A 10487-nucleotide genomic window follows, 5' to 3' on the forward strand; every position below is an offset into this window, starting at 1 on the left:
ATAAAATTTTTTTGATTAAAAGAATGACATTAAAATAAAAAATTTAAAACATGACTTTCAAAAACTAGCAATTTTCATAGAGCACCGGATCAGTGCTGTCCAGGAGAAATATAGTACAAGGTACTTAAGTAATTAATATAAAAATTATTAATGAGAATTTTACATTCTTTTTTTATACAAAGTCTTTGAAATCTGGTTTGTCTCAGATTTTCAGCTCATCTTAATTTGGACATTGAGCGTTCATCAGTAATACTTGATTTATTGCGATTTCATAAATTTTGCAGAAGAAAAAGTAGATTCATTAACCTAAGCTGTCCAAACACACTTAAAAGTTTTCTAATAAATAAAACAACTGTGAGTTCTTAAGTTTAAAATTAATTGAAATTAAAAATTCACTTCTTCAAGTTGTACTAGTTGCATTTCAAGTGTTCAATAGCCAGCTGTAGCTAGTAGTTACCATATTGGACAATGCAGCTCTGGAGTATATGTAAAATTATTGTTAATCTTAAAAAAAATTTAAAAATAAATACTCATTCCCTGAAATCTTTTTATAGTGACATTAGCATAGCAGAGTGTTAGAGTGATAAATTCTACAAATTACACCTAAATGCCCTATAATTTCTGCTTGGAAGAAAATGGATATGAACTATAATATGTATGCATTTTTAATTAGGTTGGATTACATGTGTTAATATTCAGGAAATGAGGCTATAAAAATTATAGAAAATCACAAATTACTTATTTGGCTTATCAAAAATACTTAAGCCAGTCATAAGTCTTTGATTTGCAAATAAAGAAATAATTTATAACTTACCCTGGAAAGTTTACAGAAACTTAGTGAACATAGTAATTTTTCAAATGGTGAAAAATTCAGAATCCCTTCAATGCTACTGTTTGTTGACATTCAAAACTTTAAAAAATCTTACAGCCATTTTTTCAAAATGCCTATGCCATGTCCCATCTCCAAATTAGTCATGCTATTTACATCCCACTGCTTATCTGATAGATATGTTTACTTGGATTTCCAGTCTGCCTCGTAATCATAATTATGAATGATTAGACACCTTCAACTAAATATTGTACATTTTGGTTATAAATCTAAAACTTTCATTTATATTCACATTACTCCTTTATAGTCAACTCTTCACATATTAAATAGAATCAAAAATGATTTTTTTGTACTCCCCTGTAATAGTAAGTCATATAAGCAATTCCTTCATGAAATTATTGGTCCACCTATGGAACCGATTGAACTAATTAGGGAAATTATTGCCATGATTGATTTTCCCCTGCCAAAAGTAAAGATTATTATGCAGAAATAATTGACTATTCATTTTAAAAAAATGAAAACATAATCATAATTAGAATAATTTCTCCAGAGAAATACTTCTAAAATCCTTCCTGACACTAAAACTGTAGTATCAATTTAGTCTAAATGCAGAACTTCAGCAAACTGATTATTCAGTTAATTCTTGGGAGTGCATAAATATTTTTTTAAAAATACTGATTCATTTAAGCCCATTGAATACTAATTAGGTCATTCAGCCTTATTGTCCTAAATAGGGCCCAGTAAATCTCAAAGAGGTAATTCAATTTCCTGAAACCTTAGAGTTTTTGTCTACAAATACATCCTATTTGAGAGGAAACAAGCAAAAAAAGGCTTGACTTCCATCACATAGTTGATTGATTTGGAGAAAAACAAATCTAACTTTTAATTATTTAATGCCCCCACCCACCAATTTCTTGTGGGTTCATGTCCACCGTCTCAGGATAACTCACTCAAAGGGAATAGTTTCCATAGCACGGACCACTATTGTCCTTCACTGGATCTCAGAGAATAGGTTTAGAGAAAGGGATCTTTAGCTGCACTCTTATACGATTGCCTTTTTATTGTTTGTAACTCCTTCACTTCATCCTGCTCCATAAATTGTATAAAGCTCAGGGAAAAGAGGAACTTGTATGAGGAAAAATATTCCTAAAAGTCTATCATTTCACATTTAGTATGTGCTTGTTGTGTTCTAAGCTCTAGAGATTCATAAGCCAAGGATTTTATCCTTAATGAGTTCATGACCACTTGCATGTTATGTCATAGTATATGCACTGTAGTATATGTATATGTCATAGTACTAATATCTTTAAATTATGAAGTAAACATCTCCAGTTGACACTGTGCTGTGCATCTCCCTGTACTGTTGTGTATTTGACTCAAAATAAATTCAAAATGGGCTGTTCTTACACAAACCAGTCAAATTTGTAGATGTAGCTAATATGTCTGCCAGTGCATTCTTCATCAATGTAAGAAAAGTAAAGAAATTGGTTTCAGTTATAATCTGTGTTTCCATTTTTCTGGTTACCTGGAAGTGAGGTTTCTATCACCACACCTCACACTGTGTCACAAAATCAAGGGTTGGATTATTTTCATTATAGGAAGTGACTGTTGTATGAGAAAGAACTTTCGAATAATTGCTTTTAGGAAAACATCCATTGCCGTGAATTATTTAAAATTGTAAGTTTTGTGGCAATGAGAATAAGAAATACTTCTAATGTCTGGACAGACCTTGGAACCCATTTCTTTATAATCAACTTTTTATTACAATGAAGGTTGTTGTGATGGGATTTGACTTGAATTTCCAGCTTTTTCGCTCTAATGCTTTTATTAAGAACCTAAAATCATTACAATTTACAATTGCTAGGTCAACGTTGACAATTTTAGCTATAATTTATTTTGCTGTTTTTCATTTATTGATGTACTTGAATTTAAGATTTAAAAAAAAACTGTGAGACTTTTTGCAAGACTGGTGCCTGAAAATACTCCCATCTTTTAAAAAAGTGTGTACATCTTTAAAATGTGACATACATGTATACATATATCAAAATTTCTTGTCACAGTGTCTAAGTGAATAGAATAAAGCACTCTGCTTTCAGAAACACTGTATTTATTGTAAATAATGCCATTAAAAGATAAAGACACTGTCATTCATGATTCATTATCTAATGATCCTCCTATGATTTCTTTACAATTTAAATTACAACACTATCCAGGATATATACGATTGGAACTTAACTAGATGATTAGTGACCAATGTTAATTTGATGAATTGATAACACAAATATTTTTTATCCAGAGAATAAACTCCATGTCAAAACCAACAGAAAGCAATGTGCTGGTGGCAAACGCTAACTGCTCTAAGTTCATGTCACTTATTTATTCACATTAAATGAATTCAGTCATGTTAATTCTTGACAATAATCTGTTTGAAGGAGGTGATGGGGAAGGTTTGGATGAGGCTTGTTTTGTGTTTTTCCTTTTGAATGCAAACTCTTGCGGGGTGTTGGAGGTTAGCCATTTTGGTTGAGAGAATTATCATCCTTAAAAAAAAAAAAAAAAGCTGCCATGCCTATGCCCCTCCCAATTGCCTGGATATTTGCTGGAATTCCAATTAATAATTTATGCTGTGACACATATCCTCAAAGGACTACCGACTACCCTCAGAACTGGCAAACCATTAAGGCCCGCAAAAAGCATGCCTCATGTAAACACTCAGAAAATTCTACCAAAATGTTTACAGATATTCTTTACAGAAGAGCTATTCTGCCTCCCAGCCCCAGAGAAAGTGTTTGGGAAGAATAGTTTGAAAGACTTTCTGTGATTTAAACATCTCAAAATTAACATTTCTCTGGCTCAAGTAACAAAAACATTTATATTTTTCACTTTTAGCTCTGTAGATTTAGGATACTAAGGAGCCCTTGCTCGTATAAATATATTCAAACAGCATAATCTCCTGGTTCACTGATACCTGCTGTATTCTAGGTCTGTGCAGAATTTACAACTTAGTCGATTTATGTTGTTTCAATATGTTCTAAATGTCATTAATGATACTTCGTTTTTGTGATTCTTTTTATTTAAGGTTTTTGTGAATGTTAAAGAGTTTACTATAGCTCTCCATGTACCTGTCTTATGAAATTAGGCATTGGTTTTCCTTCCTTCGTGTGTCCTTAACCAAACAATTGCTTAATAAATATCTTTTGAAAGACTACAGCTAATTTCTTCGACTTACAGGGATAAATCTTGGTGTCTGGGTTATTTTACCTCTGCTCGCCTAGATTTAGTCCTATTTTGTCCTTTTACTTTCTGAAATATGTATTTTGCAACTCTGAGGAGGCGTTTGTTGTAGTGAGTTTTACTTCCCCAGGGGCTCCAACAGTTAATAATGAGGTAAGAGAATCCTGTAAGTGTGAAGAAGACTTGGGGACCCTGTGAGGCACTGTGATCCGCGGGCTCCCCCAGCTCTCTGTCACTTACAGCCTGTTACCCCCAGATCCAAGGGTATTGTAGCCCCCATGGTGTTCCGCTAACGTGTGACCCAGAGATTCCTGTTCATCTTGCACTCAGCAGCCACTCACTGAATGTTGGCTGGACAAATGAAAGTTTAAAGACCAGATTATGTGTCACCTGGTCATTAGCTTCCAGACGTATGGATTCCAGGTGCCAATAAAATTTAAGACTAAAAATTAGAAGACCAATAAAGGTGGCCAACTTTTATTTGCTAATGAAAAGACTTTAAAATACCCTACTACCCATTGTTACCATCATTTCCATTTTAAAAGCACATTAAACTAAAAAGTAAAGAGGACATAATCTCAGAATAAGGAACCATCACAGTGTGAAAATTCAATACGTTCAACATCCCACAAAATTATATATGTATGCTGTTAATATGAGTTAATTACAATTTGGAAGCAGTATCTAAAAATGTAGAAGTAGTACTTGGCAATAATTAGTAACACGCTCAAGTAATTCAAAGAAGCAAATCATGGGATTTGTTTTTATTGATCTGCTAAGGCTTTTCCCACTATCTTCTAATCTCCTCTGTCTACCTCTCCTTCAATTCAGTGCCATTCAGTGCCTGTCACGTTCTTTCAGGCCCTCCCTGTGGCAGACCCTGGGCCTGACTCTAAGGTGGAAGAGGAGAGACAAGCAGGCCTGCCCAGGACTTGGTAGGTCTCACATTCTGGGGTCAATCTACAAATGCTGGTTGCTTCTTGCTTCCCCACTCATCATCAGTTTCTGATTTCATAGCCAGCTTTTTCAAGGGGCCATCAAATTAATTAGAAAACAATACACATCTCCTGAAGAACAGTTTGACACTATGTATCAAATGCGTACAAACTTTGCATACCATTTGATCCAGTAATTTCATACCAAGACGTAATTATGGAGGCCCACAAAGATTTGTAGGTAATAGTGTTCAGTACGTCTTATTTATAATTGTGAAAACCTGAAAAACCTAACTGTCGGAGAATAGGGCATCTGTAAAGGAAATTCCAGAAATGATAACAGTTAGTTTGCATATAGGCAGCACTGCAGTAAGGGCTTTCAATTCCTTTTCTCATATAATTGTGCCAACATACCTAGGAGGAGGGTCTGTTGTTCTCCCTATGGGGTAGAGGGGTAACTGACACCAGAGTTTTGTCACATGGTCAGGAAACAGCAGAGCTAGAATTAGGTCCCAGACCACGTTAGGTGCTAGTGTTCTCATTTCCACTATTCTAGAGCATTATGCACTATTGTGGGAGAATTTTAATAATGTGGGAAAACGTTTACCCAATATTAGTAAGTGGAAAAGCATATTGCCCCATCTTGAAAAAAAAATGCATGTTCACAGAGCAAGAAAACTGAAAAGATACAGCATACTAAAGTCCTAACAGTATTTCTCTGGTTCATGGAACTATTTTATTCCTATTTTTCTGTGGTTTCCAATATTTCTACAAAGAATGTGTATTACTCTTGTAATAATGGCAAATGGTAAATTGAGTTACTATAATTCAGAGACTGGCTTCCTTCTCAGCCCTGCTCTGGGATTCACCCTCTGCTCTCTGCCTCCAGCAGCTTGGGTTTGCCCGGCTTCTGTGGGGAGCCCCAGCCTCAGGGCAAAGTCTTCTCACCCAGCACTAACTCTGACCCCTGGACCTGTGCAGCTCCTCATTGGGACACCTGCTCTTCCACAGGGGTAAGTTTCAGAGAGGTGGTGGGAGAGGGAAGCCAGCCCACATTGGGCTTGCATTCCAGTCCTGACCTTGGAGCTGTGTGGCCCCAGGCAAGTTCTTTCCCCTCCCCCCATGGAAACTACCAGAAGCTGGTAAATGCTCACAAAATGGCCACTATTATCATTGGTCACTTGGCAAAGCATGAGACAACCCTTATTTAGGTCCCCCTCCCTAGGTGCTCTGCAGCCTAGAACCCTTCTCCTGACTTCTCTATCTGCCCTGACCCCAGCCAGGCAGAGGTCTCCCAGCAACTTCATGAATCATTTACAGAAATTAGAGAGGCTGGTAAAACAGCTGCAACTTTAGCAACACTGGATAATGGCTGTGGCCAGGGTGTTGACAAGGTTCTGTCAGGTTTTTCAATATGCAGCAGACATATTTTGGAGTGATCCCTTGGACCCTCTCCTGGGGGACATTTGCACCTCTGTTTGGGGAATGAAAAAATAATTTCAGCCTCAGTCAACAGGAGGCAATATAGATGGGGCAAGAGCATCTGGTTTCCTGAAAGGAGAGCTCTAGTCATGGCCACATGTTCAGTACCTAGGCCTGCTTAGCTACATCAGAATCTTTATTGAACAAGGTTTTTCTTTCAAAATTTATCCTCCAGGAACAAAGCACACAAGGTGGTGTAGCAAGGCTTGGAGCCCAAACGTTCCAGGATTTACTCCTGGCTTCATCACCAACCAGCCGTGTGACACTGGGCAATCACTTAGCATTAACCTCTCTGGGTCCCATCACCATGATCCTCATTCAACCCATGACCCTCACAGCAGCCACTTTTCAGAAAATGTCCTCCTTCTCTGCTTCACAGTCTGGATGCTGAGTGACGTAGAGAAACATCTCATAGTGCCAAGCGCTCGGTGCCTCCAAACATTCAAGGTGAGCAAACTCTCCTGATCCATCAGCACTCCGTGGTGGTGTGTCAGAAGTCGGCTCGTTTATTCTCTACAGAACCTATTTCAGACCCTCTCTGTTCTCCTCAAACTATGCCAGCTCCTCAGCAGACACCCTAGCACGTGGTTTCAGAAGGGAAATAAGAAGCCATTCGGCAGGATCTGTCTTAGCTCATTGTCACCACGTGGAAAAGACCACATGGAGGCACCCGTGCTCTTTGCCCCTCCTCTGTGTCATAGTGGGAGCAGCGCCCTCCTAAACAAAGCCCTTTTCTCCTCTGTACCCCTCTCTCCTGAAGCTTCATCCCTCCCCTCTCTGCTGGCATCTACCATCAGCACTTAAGCGCGCTCTGGACTTTTTGTCATAAAAAGTCTTCACTTAACTCCTGCTATGGTCCAAATTGTGTTCCCCTCAAATCTGTATGTAGAATCTCTAACCCCCAACGTGATGGTGTTTGGAGATGGAGCCCTGATGATGGCATTAGTGCCCATGTAAGAAGAGACACCAGAGAGCTTGTTCTCTCTCTCTCTCTCCCCCCACCACGTGAGGACACAGAAAGAAGAAAGCCTCCTACAAGCCAGGAAGAGAGGTCTCACCAGAAACCAACTATGCTGGCACCTTGATCTTGGACTTCCAGCTTCCAGAACTGTGAGAAATAAATTTCTGTGGTTTAAGCGCCCCCAGTCTATGGTATTTGGTTACCCAGGGCAAGCAGACTACCACCACCATGCAATGCCCTCCAGCTGCCACCCTAGCTCTCTCCTCCCCTTTACAGCCAAACCTGTTGAAATGTGCATTCTCCACTTTCTCTCATTCCACACATTTTTTAACCCACTGACATCAGAGGGTGATACTAGTATACTGAAAAAAAGAAAGTTTCAGGAGGGTCACACAGGCCAACACTGTGCCAGGACCGACTTGGTCTGTCCAATGCGGAAAACAAATGTGGAACAAATAGCTCCCTAATAACTGCTTAACCCTAATTGAGTTGTGTGCTCTGGTGGGGAAGTGCCGGGATGGGGGTTGCTGTGCGAGCCCCCTACATTCACCCAGCCTGGTCTGGGGCATGAGACTAATGTGGTCTTCCTGGGGTAATGACGTTTCTACCATAATATGGAGGATAAATGGGAGCCGATCAGGTTGCTAGAGGGGAGAGTATAACTCCAAGCATAAAAATAGTATGGAAATGGTCCGAGTTGGGAGGGACTATGTCAGATCTGAGGAGGTGAAAGGTCACAGGACTGGAGCATCATGGGCGAGGGAAAGAGTGGCCTAGGGTGGACACTGCCCAAGAGATATGGCTTCAAAGGCCATGCCAGAGAATTGATAGTTATTCTAAGAGCAATGTAGAACAAGTGAAGGGTTTGGAGTGAGAGAGTGGTGGGTAGCATTTGCATTTAAAGAAGACCACTTGTCTCCTGGTGGAGTGCGGTTGAAGAGGAAGGAGTGAATATCAGGAAACTTTTCCCAAAGGGAGAAAAGTCTTCGAGACAATGTGCAGTATTTTTTCCACACAGGTTGAGATCAAAGTGTGGATCAGTGCAACCAATGCAGTGGCCTGTGCTTGCCTACACAAGGCCTCAGTGTAACAAGTGAAAGGTCCTAGCATTGCTGAAGACAAACTATCAGAAAGAAGCTTCCTCTTGACCTCAGGGCTGTGGGTCTGTCTTGCGTTGGCATGGATGAGTCTCTGGTTTCCTGAGCCATCCATATTCTGTCCCCACTGAGGCAGCCACCCTGGGAAACATCACAGCAGATGGTGGTGCGCAGATTGGAATGGGGAAATGGAAGCATTTTCACTTTGTTTTCAAGGCCTCTGTCAACCAGCAAGTGAACGTCAAGCCCCTAGAGGCTTAGCTGGCTCGAAATCCTCCATCAATTAGGAGCCCCAAAGAAGATGTTGGAATATCTTGTTTATTCATGGAGAGTATTTTCTTTTCCTTCCTTCCTTTCTTCCTTTCTTGTTTCTTCCTTTCTTCTTTTTCTTTCCTTCCTTCCTTTCTCTCTCTCTCTCCCCTTTCTTTCTTTCTTTCTTTCTTTCTTTCTTTCTTTCTTTCTTTCTTTCTTTCTTTCTTTCTTTCTTTCTGTCTGTCTTTCTTTCTTTCTTTCTTTCTTCATTTTCTTTCTTTCTTTCTTCCTTTCTTTGTAGCATAGCCTGAGTCTTTGTAGAAAAGATTCAGTCTATGGGCTGGTGCTAAATCACACACTATTCATCCTTTACCCCTTCATCTCAATGAGCAAGGACTACCCATTTCCTGAAGAATGAAGTCTAGATTTTTATGCTGGGTTTCAAGGCCCTGCCAGTCAGATCTGCTCAGCTGTCTTTTGCAACTTCATTGCTGCCCTGCGTGCCCCTAAACTCCAGCAATCTGAACTATTATTTTGGTCCCTGCTTGAGCTCTGCATTTCCTTGTTTCTGCTCTTTCATTCAACAAATAGTTATGGAGCACCTACTATGTACCTAGGTAATAGTGATAAAGTAGTGAAGAAAACAAGGTTCCTGCTTCACAGAGTTCACATTCTGGTGAGAGAGATAGGTCATAAATATCATTTGATCATCTTTATTTTTCTGTATGTCTGAGAAAAAAATTTAATTCACCATAAGTTGTACCATTTGAGAAACCATGACAGTGAACATTTGTGACCATTTTTCTAGACATTTCTCTCTATATATTATACACGCACCTCCCCTGCCACACACACACACACACACCTTTACATCAATAGGATAAACTATACTTTGTTTACAACTCAAGAAATTATTAAGGAAATCTTTCCATGCCACTGAGTACTAATAGGTATCGTCATAGCTGTATAGTATTCTATTAATTGTATTGACTATAATTTACTTAACCTTCTCTAATGGTCTTTATGTTATTTTCCTTCCTTCTCTATTTTTCCGGCCTGAAATGCTCTTTCATTCATTAACAGATATTCACATGACTCAAACTCTCAGTTACTTCAGCCATCTGCCCAAATATCAGAAAAGCTTCCCTGGGTAGCCTACGTAAGAGACTACCTCTCCCTGTCCCTCTGTTTTATTTTCCTTCAAAGCACAGACCTGAAGGAACTGAGGGACCAAGCCATATGACTATTTGCTAATGAATGAAAAGGCATTTCAGACTGGAAAAATATAAACGAACACGACTCCCTATCTCCAGTAGGATAATGTCTGAGTCCTCAACAAAGTGTAGTCTCCCATGACCTGAAGACCCCTGAATCAATTCTTGTGCTCATTTTCTCCACTCCAGCCTTCTGTTCGGCATCTTCAAAATGGAATGCTGGTAATTACTCTATGAAGTATCTCCCTCTTTCCTCATTGCCTTGCTAGGCTCTGCCTTCCAGGAACTTTAATACCAAGTAGAATGGCATAAGCACCATTCATCCATTCAGTGTTTGCTGAATGTTTACTTATTCTTTAAGACACATATCAGGTATTACTTCCCAGTCTCCATCACCGACACCACCTCCCCAGCACCAGTAAAGGGCACTTCTCAAGGCCACTAGAGTACAAGTGTCCTTGACCATTCCTCTCTCGTTCTATT

Source organism: Eubalaena glacialis, chromosome 6, assembly GCF_028564815.1.
Source record: "Eubalaena glacialis isolate mEubGla1 chromosome 6, mEubGla1.1.hap2.+ XY, whole genome shotgun sequence".
NCBI lineage: Eukaryota > Metazoa > Chordata > Mammalia > Artiodactyla > Balaenidae > Eubalaena > Eubalaena glacialis.